We start from the raw sequence: 19383 nt of genomic DNA on the forward strand, positions 1-19383 counted from the left end.
TATTCAAGGTGAGTCAAATAATATGTTTCTTGAATAAAAGGTAAGTAAATTCCTAAAACAGCAGAGAAATATCACTTTGAACAACTGGTACGTTGTTTCCATGGTTACACTGCAAAGTAACAATTAATCCCAATTTTTCTTATGCTGTTGGTGTTGCAAGGTCATAAGGATGTACATGTGCCAGTCATGAATTATATTTTTTTTCCTCAAGATAGTAGCATTAACCCAATCATATCAACAGATTTTGCATGGTTACACTGTGTTACCATGGCAACCATGAAAGTTATTTTTAGAATAATATTGCCAAAACCAAATTACTTAAGGTCAAGTATTTTTTATTGTTTTTCTTAGATTGTTGATTAAGTTTGATCATGTAACATCTATCATTTGTGAATATTGAGCGTTTTTCAGCATTTTTCAGCATCTAAAATGTATTCCAAATGTACCCATGGTTACCACTTACTAACAGATAAATTCTTAATAGTTTCTTTATAGCATAAGTGGCAAGAAGGTGTCATGTTTTTGGGAGAATGGTTTGTTTGTTTTTCTTGGTCTTTATTTAGGTGTAATAAAGATTCAAAGTAGCTGAAAATCTCAATTTTTTCAACTTTTCTGGCTGTTACCATGGCAACCAAGACACATAGCAACGAAATTTTATTTAATATATGTTTCTGGTGTCCAGTTGTTATAATGGGCAAAGTTTCATCCAAATCGGTGACCATGCGTGGCAAAGAAGTTTAAGTGGTTACAGAGAATCGCTATTAACTAAGTAGATATTGGGTAACCCGAATTTCCTCTATTTTTAAAATTTTTCAGGGAATATTAGTTGTTTTGATATGTTTTGTATATTTAAAATTTTATTATTTTTACATATGGTAAAGTAGTCATGTAAAGGTACAAAATGATACATAAACCAAAAGTTTTGACTGTTTAATAAGAGAGAAAAACATTATTTACTAAATATTTACTCAAATCTGTTCTTAGAATCCTGAGCTTTCAAAGGCTATAAGTTGGCCATTTGTCTATAAAATAATATTTGATATATTTTAAAACTTTAGTCCATTATTATTAATTCAGCCACTACAAAAATTTCCTTAATCCTTTGGTTGTTTAAATATGCCTTTTAAATTCATTATCCTGTAGTAATTTTGAGAAGCAGAAAAGGAGATATTTTCATACGCCGCCATTCCGCCAAAAATATAGTCCCTCCTAGATTTTAAAGTCAGTTTACCACTACTATTTCAAATTGTACAATTATGAAAAAGAAATAAAAATATGATCTTTAAAACCCTTAACATCAAAATATAAAAGACATGTAAGCAAATACGCAGCTAGGTTAAGGACTCCCATGTATACGTCAGCCTATGCAGAGGTTTGGTAAAGCTATTATGACGTCACGTTAAAACAATACAAATGAATCTCGATGAATAAAATACTATATGTTCTTTTTAAAACACACTAAATACTTTCGTTTATCATAAATATTATAAAGATAAATGGATGTGCAACTTATCTTGCCATAATAGCACTTAGGGTATGTAGAATGAAAGCCAGCTTGATCTCGCTGAACTTGCTGAGATGACGTCATTTCTTACTTTGACACGCAGTTTCTCTGTACTTGAGGCGTGGATCAAGCTTTTATCGTAGCTTGTAAAAATAAAAATAAATACGAAACACGCGTAGTCGGACCAAAGGAGAGACATATTCTGAAATATATTAATCCACATTTTATTGTCTAACTAAATTGTTATTGTGTAGACTTTAAATAAAGTCGTAGGGAGTACATTTGTACAGTAACGTGCTAGAATGAGGGATCCAGCCCCTCGAAAATATCAAAAGTTCAACGATATCCGCTTCACTATAAATTCTGAATTTTAAAACACGTGTAGCTATTATTCCTACTATTCTGAAAAGTGCTGGGAGCTGGTTGTGCATTATTGATTTATTCCGTAATGTAACATTTTTCCAATGCGAATTACATTTTTGACTGGAGTTTATAGAAAGACGGCTAAATTTTAAACAATTCCCGAGCATGAGAAAGTTGCTCCCAGCACTTTTCGTGTTAAGGAATTTGTCTCAAAGAAAACGGAATAAATTTTATAGCGGAAAAATGCCCGTATATCGTTGAACTTTTACGATCTTTGTAGTAGTACATATATGTTCTAATTTTAAAACTGTCACGTGACAAACAGCTGATGTAAGCGATGTCGCTTTGGCCGAACTCAGCAGAGACCCGATATATACACGTGCAAACACAACAATTCACATTTATCAAAACTAATGCTGTTAAAGAAAATATTGAAATTTTATTCATTTTCCCTGAATATATTAAGGCGTATATTTCATGGGCGTCCTTAACCTAGCTGCGTACACTTTGAGTATTTTATTAAGTCGGAAACCAGACAAGAATCCCTCCTTAAGTATTAAGGATAAAGTTTACTTTGTGAAAGTGCAAGGATGTGTCAATCAAATGTGTACTGAAATTCGTAGTTTCAATAATTTCCAGATAAAATAAGTTTCTGAACAAGCTTTTTTGATGTTTCCATGTGAAACGCTATAGCAACATATAAGTCATAATATTAAACAGAAATCTGAGAAAATATTAACTTCAAATCTGTGTCAAGACCCCCTTAATCAATATATCAATATGTAAATAAAACATTAATGAAATGCATAGAACATTGATCAGCACTGAACTAATGAACAATGTCATAAATCTACACATTACTGTGCAGTTCAAGAATGCGTCAAAAATAAATAACAATTACACGTGATCTATTGTATCAATCATATTTTGTGTGAAATCAGTAAGTACTTTTTCCTTTATGCGCTATTCCATCGATACCTCCGACATGTGCGTCAGTATGCTCATTTTTACATGTCATTCGTATTTATGAAGGTCTTTGCCAAAGGATTAATATGACATACCATATTGAATACGGCTAAAAATATTTTGTTTTTCGTCTCAACATGCCCTAATATGCTACACGTTGGAGATAACGTAGCGTGACGTTATTACATATAAAATACGATATCTTTACGTTTATAATTTTTCTGTTGTTGATACTTTTCCTAATATGCGGTTTAATACCAACTCCGTCACCAGGGTCCTCTACAATATGTCAACATATTGATTATATTTTTTTTTTCCAGTTTAGTTTTTTCTCCTGTCATCTTAAACTTGTAAACATAGAAATTAAATAAATTTTGAAGATTTAAAATGGGTTCATTGAACGTAATGTACGGATGTGATATGTGATAAATATTCTATTTATAATATTTTTTGTATAAGCCAATAGCTGAATTTTTAAAAATAGTTCTGAAAACAATGTTTAAGTCCATTACTGTATTAAAGTGTAGCAAACAAGAAACAAATCAAAAATTAATTCAGAGAGTAATCCATATTCGCTAGCCAAGGGTCTCTAATACGCTACTCTCCTCATAAACCCTTTACTTTGGGCGCACCTGTTTCAGACATCCGGGCGACAAGCCGGCTCACTTTTATCACATGACAATGCTGATCCGGTTAGTCTACTGAAACAAGTGGAATTTTCAGCCGGAAAATGGCTGCCATTGTTGTGGGAAGTGTTGCTGCGATAAACATGATAAATGATTTTCTCGCAAGTGATGAGGACGACGACGATTTAGAAGATATTTTTGCCTTTTCAGGAGGAAGTATAATGTACGCTATATTAATGCAATGTACTTTTTACTTTTTAAGCTAGTATATATGTCTGGTAAAAACCAATTTGCATGTGGTTTTAGAAGACTTATTCACAGTTTCCTCTCAATAATAAATTTAATGCAGGTCCGTATGAAGCAAATTCAGTTGGGGGGGGGGGGAGGGAGGGGGGCACAGCCATACAAAAGTTGACAGATGAGGGGGCACTACCAAAAATTTCCTGACAAGCAAAAAAAGATCATCAACTACCAACAATTCCTTGACAAGCAAAAAAAGGGGGGGATCAGACGTTTTTATTGAGGGGGCACAAGCATTTAGTACATGTATCTATCTATTTATCGGCAAAATTATTGGGGGGGGCACGGTCCCCCCGTGCCCCCACGGTTCCTACGGCCATGTAATGTCTGTTAACCTTTTTTTGTCGCTGCCCTCCCCCTCCTCAATCTGATTGCTTCAGGACTTGTATAAAGGGGTCTGACTGCATTGGATATGGAGGGGGTAAACTGAATTTCAAATTGTATATATATTGACCAAATTATTTGGTGGAGGGGGGAGGGACATTCCAGTTCATCTTTGCCATTTTATTAAGAAAATGCTTGTAAACACAGACCTTTATTAAGCAAAATTCATCTATCTGTAGATGTTTATCTAAAATTAGTTCTACTGGACATTGACCCTGTAGACCTTGTGTCAAGGATAACTGAGCCATGGGTCGACATATGTAGACAATAATTGTAATAGTGTAAATAATATCAAGTAACTATTAAATTGAAGTTCACATTTCTCAAAACTGCTTGAGTAAAGGGATAATAAATGTTCTAGAATTTTAACCAGGTATATTCTTGCCATTTTCTTCTGTGATTTTTTTTTTTTATAAATTTATTCTATTATTTGATACTTTAATTTTTTCAGTGCAAGAGATGACCGAATAAAGTCGAAGAGATACTACGAGACAACAATCAAAAAATACCTGCCAGACTCTTTTAAACGCTTTTTTAAGATAAACAGAGAAACTCTTGAACTTTTATGTAGAAATCTTGCTCTTCATCCAACATTAAGTACACGTATTGTTTCTGGTGGAAGACCCTTTGTTCCATTAGAGAAAAAAATTCTAATGACTTTAAGGTACCTGGCATCTCAAGAAACTATTTGTGAACTAAGTGACCGCTTTGGTGTAAGTGAGCATTGTTTTCTTAAGAGCAAAAAGCAGGTTGTAAGGCCTGTGATTGAAATGTATAAAATGGCCAGATGTAGCAGATTTTCCCAACATTGCAAGAGACTTTGGTGAAATGGGGGCTTATAATTTTCCAGGTGTGATTGGAGCCATTGATGGTTGCCATATACCAACTGAAGCACCAATACAGAATGCCAATTCATATTATAATAGAAAGAAGTTTCATTCGATAATACTTCAGGCAGTTTGTAAAAATGATTTACAGTTTACAGATATTAATGTTGGCTGGCCCGGGAGGGTACATGATGCTAAAGTACTTAAAAACTCTACTCTCTGGGAAGCTGGATTCGAAAAATGTGCACATGGACGCTACCATATTTTAGAAGATGCAGCATATCCCCTCAAGCAGTGGCTTCTTACGCCTTACCGCGATAATGGCCATTTGAACCACCAACAACGTCGTTACAACTTGCAGCTGTCCTCCAAAAGACAAGTTATTGAGCGTTCATTTGCATTACTTTAAAGAGGATTTAGAAGACTCAAGTATCTCAACCTTAAAAGTGAAATGGATATGTGTCAAACTGTAGTTTGTACTTGCATACCTCACAATATATATGCATTTTACAAAATGACAGGTTGGATGACATTATCAATGAGGATTCTGATGATGAAAATTTTCAAGGACATGTAAATGTGTATCCCTGGCTTCAGAATGATGCCCAGGGAGCACTGAAAAGAATACAAATTACAAACAGAATGTAAGTTTAGATCACGGACCTTGTGAACAAGATCATGTTTTATACTACTTTTATAATGTACATCTCTTATTTACATGTATACAAACCTCAAAAGCTCTTTGTGCCTATTTTCTCAAAACTTTGAGCAAAAAGAATAGCAATAAACATGTGTTTATTATTTATTGTTTTTCATCAACATGAACAAAGTTATCAACATAAAAAAAGATTATCAACATAAAAAAAATAATCATCAAAATAAACAAAAATAACCAATTTCATATCGTCCTGATATAAACTTTGTAGGAATAATGTAAATGTATGCAACTGCCTCAAACTAGGTAAAAAGTACAAAATAGATCTTAAAAAGAACTATGGATCAAACTAATGACTCATGATTGGGGCTGCAGTCATCTTTGATCGCTATCACTAAAAATTATTACAAATGCAGTCTGCTTTCCAAGTTAACTATTAAGTGTAAAATCCACCTTTATTGAAAAGATGCATGAACATTGCTCATATATATTGATTTCTCATTAATAATATTCTGTTTATGAATCACAATATATACTAAAGAGTTAAATTTTAAATAATTTCACTGAAAAAAGGAATACAGCCTATCAAATTCAGCACGTGCATGCATGTTCTTGGTTGCATTTTTTATTGTTGATATTACCATAGTGCAGGAATCCTTTTTACTTATCTATATTCTAAATTTTATAAATTATAAATATTCTAAATTTCATTCTGATTGGTTGAAAACTAAAAAAGTTAAAGATACATGTATTTAAAGTTTTGAAAAAAAAAAAAAATTTGCCAAATAAATTCGCAAGATTTAAATTCACAAGAAAAAAAAAGAAGAAATTTTCATTTCCTTTGATCACTTTCAGTGATGACCAGAATGACTGCTGACTCACTTCAGGCTATTCTGCATATATGCCTCTCATGATCTATCAATATTACAGGAATGGAAGACCTTAATAAGAAATGGAGTAAAAAAAATTCTTCCAAAACTTGATCTGGGACACATTATTATAAGACTTAACTTATTATAACAATAAGGCAAGAAAGTATAAAGTTTTCTACTGTCTGTAGTAAATTAACTTACGTAAACCTCTGTAACTAAAATTATTTCTTTGCCAACTCTTTCAAAACTTCTATGAGAGAGTTGGCTGTGGCAAGTTTTTCCTGATGTCGTTGTTCTGCCTTTTCTTCTCGTTTTTCCATCAGGTCTTCTTACATGACTTGCAAAATCTCTGCAGACCTTCTAGGGTGGACTTTCTTTTTCACTGAATGGAAATGGATAATTAAATTTAATTTTTTTAGTACTTGATAGATATGGGGCAATTTTACCTGTTCAATATTTCACATGAGTATGGGAGAACTACATGATGTTTTTATACAAAATGTGATATAAAATACATGGAAATATACCTGGTACAGGCTCTGTTTCTTCAGATGAGGAATCATCAGCAGGTGTTTTTTTTTTTTTGAGGTTCCTGATTCTAGCACTGCTTTAGGTTTCATATCCGGTATTTTTTTCAAAATCATCCTCATCTTCATCAGAAGCTGGTGATTCACCAGAAGTGTTGTTTTTTTTTCTAATGACGTTCATATTCCGATTTGAGCCCTTTATTTTCAGTCTGCGTTTTTCTGCTGAAAAGTTGTAGCCTCCTTCTTTATTAACTTCCTTAGCCACCTTCTGCCATTTATTCTTCAGAGGTTTGGAGGAGCTTTGACTTTCTATATCATGATACACCTTCTTCAATAGCTTTATGCTTTGCACATCCCACTTTCCATCTAAAAATGTTAAAGAAAATGTCTCAGAATGCACTTGAAAACATTTGATAAGTCATAGTCTTTTATCATTAAATCAACCAAAGATGTAGTCCAACTGACACTTTACATAGAAGATTTATGGGTGTCAGACAGCAGCCCTATAAAATAACATGATCTTCATTGCAAAGTATATCTGGGACATGAAATTAAGTTAATGAAGGTGTGGCAATGCCCATCATAGAAATCTAACATGCATTTATATATAAATATAATTATATATAAAACTGCATTTTTTTTTCTTTATACATGAATATGATTGCACATACTTGTATCCTCATCCTGCACTGATGAAGGACCTGGCAATGGTGGTACTGCAGGACCTGGCAATGGTGGTGCTGAAGGACCTGGAAATGGTGGTGCTGAAGGACCTGGCAATGGAGGTGCTGAAGAACTGCGTGGTGGTGGTGCTGAAGGACCTGGTAATGGTGGTGCTGAAGGACCTAGCAATGGTGGTGCTGAAGAACTGCACGGTGGTGGTGTTGAAGAACTGCGTGGTGGTGGTACTGAAGGACCTGGCAATGGAGGTGTCTCTCCTGCAGATGGCAGTGTGGATGTAGATAGAAGTTGATTTACGATCATTTCTTTTACCTCTGAATCTGTCAAAGAGGAACATCTATACAGCCCCATAAAGATAACTACTAACAGGCAGATTAGATGGAAAATTTAAGATTATTCACCATCTAGGTGACTTCATTTAGTATTTCATTTATTCCTTAACTGCAAATTTATATGAACATGCATCCAGTTAGATGTTATTTAAAATCAAAATTTAAGATGTCATAAGTAATAGATATATACATTTAATAATATATGTTGCATTTTTGATTCTCAAAATTAGTCCTACTGTTAAAATAAATATAAACAAGATTCTGAAGATGGATATTAATAGCTACATCAGCTTGCATGTATTCTTGGTATTATTACAAAGATGTGAAAGAAACATTACTTCCACATTACATTTACCAATTTCCTTGGACATCAGCATGTTGGCAACTTCTTGAGTACATAGAATCTTAGTCGTTACACCATTTCTTGTCACATCTAAAATAACACGTATAGTTTGTATTTGTCTCTGATACCACGTACGGCTATTAAACAAACTAAATTAGCATTGAGAACCATTTAAGATAAATTGACAATCCTTAAATTGTGATAGTAATTATTTATTTTTAGAACAAAATAAATGTACTTATATTTTTCAAATTTTATATTGCCTCAAAAGAAATGTTTATTCTACTGAATCGAAGTGAATAGTAAATTAATATTTGCTGTTCAATACTTTAAAATACCTTGTTTTTTTGCACACGCACACCTTTCACACAGTGTCCCGGTGAGTTCTCTGATTAGGAAAAGTTCTATTTCGTATGCAGCACAACTAGCATGAAAACACGAATCGCACGCTGGGCAACGCAGATAGACCCTGAAACTCAAATAATAGGAGCTATTTATGATAAACATTTGCACCGTCATAGGTAGGGTAAATTGTTGACTTTAAGTATTTGAACTTTGTATCTAATTTACATAATCATTGTATTACTTTTTTTCATTATTTATAAATTTTATTTTCACCTATAATCTCCGTCTATATAAATTTCCGTTTCTTTTGATTTTTCTTGCGCTTCTAATGAAGCTAAAGAATGGACTGGAGCTCTATTGTGACAAATATAACAAGTCCAGCGGTCCAAACGTGTTTCAATATCCATCTATCAAAATGTAAAGTCGCAAATTATTTATAATATGCAATAAAATATTTAGTAAACTGCACATCGAGTTTTCTTTACAATTAAGAAAGTCGATTTTCCTATTATTTGTTCACATATACACAGACTGAGCTGTAACTTCCACAAAAATGCCAGAAAAGTTTATCAATTACCTCAAAAGTGAATGATAATAAAATTAAACCAATTCATTAAATATAAAATAGATATTTTACGTGCAAGAAATTTTTTACCTTAGTTTTCCGCCATGTTGTTTTCCATGTAGCCGCTCGAAATTTTTCGGGCAACCCGGGCTACTTTCTGATCGCCCGGCGGCTTAAAAAAATTTGACACAAGTAACTTAGCCTCCTCCGGAAGTACCAACCGGCTTGGCCCGGCTAATGAAACAAGTGCGCCCTTTGTGTTACAACTACAAGATGACCGAGACCAGGTTTCAAAATTTATCGTCACTAGATTTGCAGAAAATTTTAGAAAATAGAGACAGTGCTAATACTAAAAACTATTTTTGCGGCGTTGAAAATTCTCCCAGATTATTGTGAAGCAAAAGGAGTGAAAACTAATGAGTTGGAAAAATCCAAAGATGAATTTGCTGCATTTATCACAAGTTTTTATGCCGAAATAAGGAAGAAGACTGGGGATCTGTATTCAAGAACGTCGATGACAAGTATAAGATTTGGTGTACAAAGACATTTTTTGACACATAGAAAGTTTGATATTGTAAATGATGCTGAATTTCGTTTGGCGAACGAAATGTTTAAAGCTGTGTTGACCGAGATAAAGAGATCGGGAAAGGGAACGGTACAGCATAAAGAGGTGATAAGTGCTGCAGATTTTGAAAAGCTTTACACATCGGGAACCGTTAACATAACTGAACCCCAGGGATTGCAGTATAAAGTGTTTCTGGACATCATGTTTTACACGTGTCGGAGAGGGCGTGAGAACCTAAGATGTATGAAGAAAACGGACTTCACTTTAAAAAAACTGATTCCCATGGCAGGAGGTTTAACATAAACATTTCAAAGTATGAGACTAAAAATCACAGGGGAGCAGATGTTGGTGATGATGATTCTTATAGTGGCAGAATATATGAAATGCCAGGTATATAATATTTTATGGTAATCAAACTTAAGTGTTTTACTTAATAAAAAATAGAAATCTTAAATATTCCTAGAAATTGTGAAGAATTAGACAATTTCCGTATTTTTGATTTTATTTAACAGGAATGTCAAAATGCCCAGTTTAAAGCTTGGAGAAATACCTGTCTAAACTTAATCCAAGCTGCGACTGCTTTTGGCAGAGACGAAAAAGAAAGTTTAAAGACCATGATAGCTTGTGGTATGATAATGTTCCAGCTGGGCATAATACCCTGGGGAGTTTCATGAAAACTATGTCACTAAAAGCACAACTGTCACAAACCTATACAACTCACTCTATTCGTGCCACCATGCATCACAACGTTGGATCAGAAAGGCGTTGAATCTCGTCATATAATGTCCATAAGTGGCCACAAAAATGAAACCTCTATCAAAAGTTATTCTAGAAATGTGTCTGCTGAGAAGAAGCATGAAATGTGCAGTGTTTTACAGAGTGTTGTCAATACAGCGGCCCATGAATCTCAAGAAAGTGCTCATATTTTGAATTTTGATCTTTCTAATATTTCAAATTATGAAGTTCAGCAGCTGAATAATGTTCAGTTAGTATCTGAAATTTTTAATGAGTTTCCTGAGTCAACGAAGGAAAATTGTGCTATTCCAGATAACTCTGGTCTTTCTGCTCGCAGTGTGTCATGCATTCCTTCCTGTGGGCCATTATTTTCTCATGTCAATCAGGTTAATATCCACTGTCATCTGAATGACAAAGCTTGAAAAAAAGCAATTTCTTTAATTTGAATTCAAATTTCTTCGAAGCTCATATAGCCTAATGCTAAGACAATTTGCCTGCATAAAATTAAAACTGTTATTTGTTTGTGTTTAAATGCTTGTTACAAAATAAAATCAGTGCAGAATATATTTCTTTTTTTTTTCTTTTTATATCTGTATAATAAAACAATCACTCTTCATCAGGTCAACATGGTAAAATGAGGTCCCTCGACCAGGTCCACTCGGTGGGAGGGGGTTGAGGGTAGGGTGGATGCCGTTTTTTTCCTAGACAAGGTAATATGTGCTTTGAAATGGCACATTATTATCATTTAATTAACTCTTAAGCTTAATATTTATATATAAAAGAGCTTCCGTATATTTCCCTAGTGTAAAAGTAAGTCGTCGATTGTAAAAGTCAGCGCTTCTCGCAAAAGTCCATTACTAGTATATGAAATTTAAAACAGTGGAAATATATACAGACCCTGAAACGTGCTAATACCCCAAAAAAGCGTGTGACTTTCGTGCGCTTTTCGTTTCGTGTAAACCGTGCAGCGTTTCGTGCAAGCTCCAAAGCGTTTCGTGCAAACCGTATAGCGTGCGTGCGAGAAGCGTGTGAGAAACGTGTAATTTTCGTGCAAGAATCGTTTGAGAAACGTGTAGGATTCATTCGGAAGTCTTTTTATTTTAAAGATGGCTATTGATGGATGAACATGTCATTCTGTGTTGTTTGTAACTAATATTATTCGGATATATCATACCGGTGGTATTTTAAGAGTGAAAAAATACGAAAACAACAAAATAAAATTACTCGGTAATGTATTACATATTTGTTTGATTTTCTTTCTCTTTTTTTATTTCAATAAAGATGGACAGAAAATGTGTTAAAAGTAATTAATTATATACAAACAAATTTTAAGGCATTTGATTCAATTCATTTTTAAAGGGAGCAATACTGAACATTTTTTAAAAGAAAATTCATTAGAAATCCGGTCTTGTCCTTTTCATTCATTTATTTGAATCTCTTCACCATTCTACAATTATGGGATGTGGGATTACAAGAACATATCGGTGATTAATACAAAATAATAGATAAATATGGCAGGCGTGAAAAATAAAATGCAAAATTTAGTGTGTTGCTATAAATGTGAAGTATTGGAATTCTAGGCCGGGGAGCACAGTTAATTAATTTTCTTTATAAACGAACATAATTTTCTTGCATTACAAGATTGTGATACAAATTATTTTGGAACGATGAGTCATTTATAGTCTTTATTATGCACAAAATTGGTTGATTAATAATAGTCATATAAATGAATTATATAATTCACATGCATCGACAAATACAGGGTTAAATACTTCCGGGAGAGGGGGGGGGGGTAATCAAATAAAAATACTGAGTTTTTGTTGTAAACAAGTCTTCTATTGATGATTTTCATTTTTAAAATAATCTATTGCTTTTTTCGGGGTGCGCCCGATGCACCCCTAAAAATATTGTAATCTTCTTTACACTTTCAACATTTTTCTTACGACTGTGATCAAGGTGTTCTGCAAGTATCTCTTGTCAATCATAGATAAGATGACAACCGACAAAACGATTGATTTTTAATTTGTGAAATTAAACGGTTTTATTAGTATTTAATGGGTATAAAGAAATACCCGTGGATTTTATTTCTTAAATTCATCCGATTGTCTGTAAACAGTGAATTAATTTGCCAGTGCATTCGTAAATAAAATAAATCCTTAATAATCATAAGTTGTTTTATTAATCACGCAATTCTAGAGCAATTTTTTTTAGTTTTTAGGACATTGGACATGTATACATATATAGTTTTTAGGACATTGGACATGTATACATATATAATGAATGTATTGTTAAGAGCCGCGATTATTGATTACATAAATTATTGATTTTTTTTTTTTTGGTCTAGACGTGGTTTGAAATGAAGGATTTTAAAAGGTGGTGGGCATAATATTGTTTTTTTTTTTTTTGCCTTTCGTGCAAAGCGTTTCGTGTAAACCGTGCAGCGTTTCGTGCAAACCGTGTAGTAGCACATTTCAGGGTCTGTAGATTACTTCAAAGTTGATGTCTCTATTAGTAGTATATTGTTGGTCGGTTGGTTTATCTCTTCAGCCGATGAAGTTGAATCTAAACTTACTGAGGATGCTTCTATATTCATATAACTAATCATGGTTTTATTGTTCTTGAAAACGGAATTTTAAAGATGTCAGACACCCTACCCTGGGAGATGAGGGGGTGTTCATGATTTGAACAAACTTGCATCTACACTACCTGAGGATGATTTCATATCAATATGACTAATTGTGGCTTTGTTGTTCTTGAGAAGAAGATTTTTAAAGATCTTTTTCTATATATATTCCTACCCCCGTGGGGACCTGGGGTGACAAGAATAGGTCCCAGGCACCTCCTTGCATGTCGTAAAAGGCGACTAAATGGGGCAACCTGTTGGCCGTGGGTTGCGACCCGTGTTGGTGGAGAAGAGGATCCTGGTGGCTGAGGTCTGCAGGTGCTGGATGTAACACACCTGACATGACCAACACTCCACTTTGGCCCCATATTCATCTAGACGGGAGGTCAAGTTTGGCCCGACTTGATCAATCGGCTAGACACGCCGAGCTGATTTTATCTACATGCCTTAGTATTGATGTATATACAATTTTTATTACAACCTGTCTATTTTGCAATTTCCAATACGCCGACGTTTCCATGTTGATATATATATATATATATATATATATCAAGCGGGTGGCTCAGGGTCAATCAGGCATATCATGTCTGAGTATAGTTTCTTTGTATCCTCTGGGTGTTATTCTTACTGGATATCCGTTTGACTTGACATCGCACTTGTTGGCGACCGAGGCGGGCGGGGAGCAAGGATTCCGAAACTTTTTTCATCTAATCATGGCTCTTTCCAAAAAACGTTGTTACCCAGCAGGTTTGGACATCACTTTAAATGATGGGCAGATTACCTCTGTAACGGAATACTGGCCCCGCTTCATCACACTTGAAGCAAAGCTATCAGAAAAACAAACAAAACCCCTCACGAAGGTGTCGCCTTTTTCTCATTCAGAAAGGTATACAGGGAAAAATTGGAACACCAAGATCTGTTAAAAAATTAAAATCTGGAGCTCTTCTTATTGAAGTAACAAAAAAGCAACAATCCACATCATTGTTAGCACTGAAGTCTCTCGCAGATATCCCAGTAATCGGTAAAGTCCATAGTGGACTAAACCAGAGTAAAGGTGCTCTGTTTGACAGAAACCGTGACCTTGATGACATTCCTGAGCAGGAAATCCAATCTGAATTGGAATCTCAAGGTGTGGTCTCTGTGAAACGGTTCATGAAAAAACGCAATGACAACATCGAACCAACGAACACTTACCGTTTAACTTTTTGTATACCTACACTACCAACAAACACTAAAGTCGGCCTTTACCAGATGAAAATTGAAATGTTTGTTCCAAATCCGCTGTGCTGTTTTGGACATGGACAATAAAATTGCAAAAGCGCTGATACATGCTTCAGGTGTGCTGAGGAGGGGCATATTTGCAAAGCCTGTCAAAAAGACCCCAAATGCAAAAATTGCAAAGGTGACCACATGGCTTCATCAAAACAGTGTCCAACATGGAAAAAAGAAAAAGAAATTCAAAAAGGTAAAGCCGAAAAAAGAATTCCCTATCCAGAGGCGAAAAAATTGGGCAATATGTATAGTATACCTAAGCCAAATCTGCCCTCATATTCATCAGTTTTGAAAGCATCCTCAAAGAAGGATACATCTACTCAGGTCTGTGAGAAAGATTTATCTCAACAGATCACAACAACTAAGGATCTTTTGTCATCTAATGACAAAGCTAAATCCGATTCAATACCTGCTTCTGCAGGCCTTGCAGCTGTGGCTGCACCAAAACCTGTGGCTGAGGCTGACTCTAAGCCAGCAGCTTCGGGTTCATCAAAATCGTCCGGGAGACAAAACAAATCTCTCCCCCCCCCCCCCCCCAAAAAAAAAATGCACAAAAGCAGTCGAGCGATCGTTTGCCAAAAGGGGCAAATGATCCCGTAGCTTTCCATAATAAATTTGGGGTCTTCAGGAAATGGACGTTACACCGTGCCATTCTTCCTTGCGAGTCCGAAGTACGTCACCCAATAAAAATAAAGGGAGGATATCCCCCATTAAACTTGCCAAATAAAAATGAATCATCCTTCATTTATCCAATGGAATTGCCGAGGTTTTAGAGTCAATTTTAATGAATTATCTTTACTTATTCAGGACCATTGCCCGGTAGCTATATGTTTACAAAAAACACATTTGAAAGAAACAGATAAGATTAGCATTAAAAACTATAGTATGTATAACTATTATGCTCAGACTGATAGGGCATCTGGTGGTACATCTATAGCAATTAACAATAAATACATTCACAGTCAAATAAATTTGAAAACTAATCTTCAGGCAGTAGCTGTACGCCTTTCCCTCGATAAAACAATTACCCTTTGTTCTGTATATGTACCCCCACACTATCAATTACAACATTTAGACCTTACAAAATTATTAGAACAACTCCCTACTCCATTTCTGATTGTCGGTGACTTTAATGCCCATAATCCACTATGGGATAGCGACAAAATCACAGATAAAGGGAAAATAATTGAAAACGCAATATTGCATCATAATCTTTGTATCCTTAATGACGGCTCAAACACTTACTTGCATCCGAGCAATGACTCCTATTCTTCAATAGATATCAGTTTAGTAGATCCTATTTTACTCCTTGATTTAAGTTGGTCAGTGCATGATTTATGCGGGAGTGATCATTTCCCAATTATTCTTAAAGTATTCAAACCCTCCGAAAATAACAATGTTCAAAACTGGAAATTAAACAAAGCTGACTAGAATAAATTTGAAAACTTATGCTTACAGAATATTTCGGTTGAAAAATTTGAAAACCATCCTGATCCTATGCAAAATTTTACTGAAATACTATTAAATATTGCAAATGAATGTATACCTAAAACCTCGACAAATTCTACTAGAACTTAAAAACCATGGTTTACAGAAGAATGCGATGAAGCGATAAAAGCTCGCAAAAAAGCAGAAAGATTATTTAATAGATTACCTACATCAACAAATTTAAGCAACCGTGTATTTAGAGCAAAAGCCCGCAGAACTATTAATTTTAGCAAAAGAAGATCCTGGAAAAAGTTTGTCTCGAACCTTAATACACATACCCCTATCAATAAAGTTTGGAATGCAATAAGAAAAATAAAAGGAAAAGGTCCTGAAAAATATCAACATCTTAATATTGGAAATCAAATTATTACTGATAAGAAGGAAATATCTAATGATATAGCTGATACAATTTCTAAAAACTCCTCGACAAACAACATGAGTCCTAATTTTATAACATATGAAAATACACAAGAAAAGAAAACATTATTTAGATTTTACATCTGAAAACAAAGAATGTTATAATGAATCATTTACTTTTGAAGAGTTGCAAAAGTCTTTAGATAAATCTCACGATACAGCCGTAGGACCAGATCAAATCCATTATCAATTAATTAAACATCTTCCTAGACAGAGTAAAGAGTGTCTTCTGCACATTTTTAATACAATCTGGGAAGGAGGTCAATTCCCACCTTCCTAGACTCAAGCCACAATAATTCCTATTCCAAAACCTGGAAAGGACCATGTAGACCCTAATAATTATCGACCAATTGCATTAACAAGCTGTTTATGTAAAACCATGGAACGGATGATCAATGAACGCTTAATATGGTTTCTTGAAACCAGTAACATTCTTACAAATATACAATGTGGTTTTAGAAAAAACCGAAGTACAACTGACCAGCTAGTTAGACTGGAAACCTACATTCGAGATGCTTTTGTTAAAAAAGAGCATGCTGTATCTATATTTTTTGACTTAGAAAAAGCATACGATACTACATGGAAATACGGTATTTTAAAAGATCTTTATGATATTGGTCTCAAAGGAAATTTACCTAATTTTATTAAGAACTTTTTAAATGATAGAACTTTTAAAGTGCGATTAGGATCTACCGTTTCAGACAATTTCGAACAAGAAATGGGTGTGCCACAAGGAAGTATCCTTTCAGTCACTTTATTCAGTTTAAAAATAAATAGTTTAGCTGAAGTACTTAAAAATGATATGCATGGTAGGTTATATGTTGATGACTTTGTTTTGTGTTTCAAGTCTAAAAATATGAATTACATTGAGCGGCGATTACAATCATGCTTAAACAAAACTCAAAATTGGGCCGATAGTAATGGTTTTAAATTTTCACAGTGTAAAACAGCATGTGTGCATTTTTGCTTAAAACGGAAAATCCATGATGATCCACAATTGCAATTAAACGGAACTCCAATTAAAGTAGTTAAAGAAATAAAAATTTTTGGTGTCATCTTTGATAATAAACTCTCCTTTATTCCACATATAAAGATGCTTAAGGAGAAATGCTCAAAAGCACTAGATATTATTAAAGTTGTAGCAAACACAAAATGGGGAGCTGATAAAAGTACTCTACTTAAACTATATCGCTCTCTTGTTAGATCTAAATTGGACTATGGATGCATTGTGTATGGATCAGCTAGGACTTCCTATATAAAGGCTCTTAACGCAATCCATCATCAAGGTCTTATATTGTGCTTGGGGGCTTATAGAACTTCTCCAAAACATAGTTTATATGTGGAAGCAAATGAGCCACCCCTGGACTTAAGATGAATTAAACTTGCTTTAGAATACATAATTAAATTAAAGGCCAACACTGACAATCCTGCCTATGACTGTGTTTTCCATCCACAACATGCACATTTATATGATAAAAACAAGAAATGCATAAAACCAATCTGTCAACGATTTAAAAATCATATTAGAGATTCTGAATTACCATTAGATATAGTAAAACCTACTACTCTTTCTGAAATACCACCTTGGAAATTAATTAAACCAATAGTTAATAAATCCCTATCCGAACTAAAGAAATCAGAAACAAACCCTCTCGTTTTTCAACAGAAATTAGCCGAAATAAAGCAATCTATACATCCTACAATACAAATTACACAGATGGTTCAAAGGACAAAGGCAGGGTTGCTGCCGCTGCAGTGGTCAATAATAATGTTTTTTTTCTGTACGACTTCCAAACGAAGCAACGATTTTTACAGCTGAAGCAAAAGCTATTCAACTTGCTTTTGAATATATAAACACTTCTAGTAAAAACTCTTTTACAATACTTTCAGACTCGCTTTCTTGTTTACAATCCATACACAATCTGAACACTGATCATCCATACATTTTGGATATATTAAATAAGTTTTATCATCTCACTAAACAAGGTAAAAATGTCGAATTTTGTTGGACACCGAGTCATTATGGTATTCCAGGTAAAAACAAGGCTGATAGTTCTGCAAAAACTGCTCTTCAATATGAAATTGTACCTTTTAAAATTCCTTACACTAATCTTAAGTACTTAGTGAAACTTTACGTAAATTCTCTTTGGCAAATATTTTGGGATTTTTGTGATGATAATAAACTGTATACCATACAAAACAAAGTTAATCAATCACCTGACTTTGGCCTGAAACGTCAAGACGGAGACTTTATTTCAAGAATATGATTGATTATATATTGTTTTACGTCCCATTCGAGAATTTTTCACTCATATAGAGACGTCACCATATACCGGTGAAGGGCTTCAAATTTTGACCTTTACTCGGCACTCAGGGCCATTGAGCAGTGAGGGATCTTTATCGTGCCAACGCCTGCCGTGACACGGGGCCTCGGTTTTTAAGGTCTCATCCGAAGGACCCGCAACTTTCACTTCAAAGTGCCGAGCGCATGGCGAAGGAACAGTTGCTACCTATTTTTTATCGACTTAGGTCTGTCGCGGCCGAGATTCGAACTCACGACCTCCCGATCACGGAGCAAGCGCTCTACCGACTGAGCTACCGTGAACGGTTATTTCAAGAATAAGAATAGGACATTCCAGGTTTACACATTCATATTTACTGAACGGGGAATGTATCTGTTGTGACTTGTGACTGTGCAGTAACTATGAATCATATACTTTTAGAATGTTCTGATTTTACATCTGTTCGAAATAAGTATTTTAATGGTGTGCAAACGATGCATGATCTTTTTGCAAATGTGAGTCCTAGTGCAATTTTGCAATACTTGCAAGAAACTGATTTTTAAAATAAGATTTAAATGTATATATTTTTATTAGCATTTTTAAATTCCAAGTCCGTCGGATGGGACGTAAAACAGTGCCCCGTGTCAAGGATAACAACCTCCTTGGCACGCTAAAGATCGTTTCTCTGGTTTTCGAAAAAGAGCAGGCTCA

At 34.5% G+C, this 19383-nt stretch overlaps 2 pseudogenes; one reads left to right on the plus strand and one right to left on the minus strand.

Annotated features, from left to right (window-relative positions):
• Positions 1-2764: 2764 nt before the first annotated feature.
• On the minus strand, positions 2765-13581 carry LOC133198066 (inverted formin-2-like; annotated as a pseudogene).
• Positions 3544-5677, plus strand: LOC133198601 (putative nuclease HARBI1; annotated as a pseudogene).
• Positions 13582-19383: the final 5802 nt, after the last annotated feature.

This window comes from Saccostrea echinata, unplaced genomic scaffold, assembly GCF_033153115.1.
Source record: "Saccostrea echinata isolate AGI-Se365-2 ecotype Australia unplaced genomic scaffold, CSIRO_AGI_Sech_v1 ptg000033l, whole genome shotgun sequence".
Classification (NCBI taxonomy): Eukaryota; Metazoa; Mollusca; class Bivalvia; order Ostreida; family Ostreidae; genus Saccostrea; species Saccostrea echinata.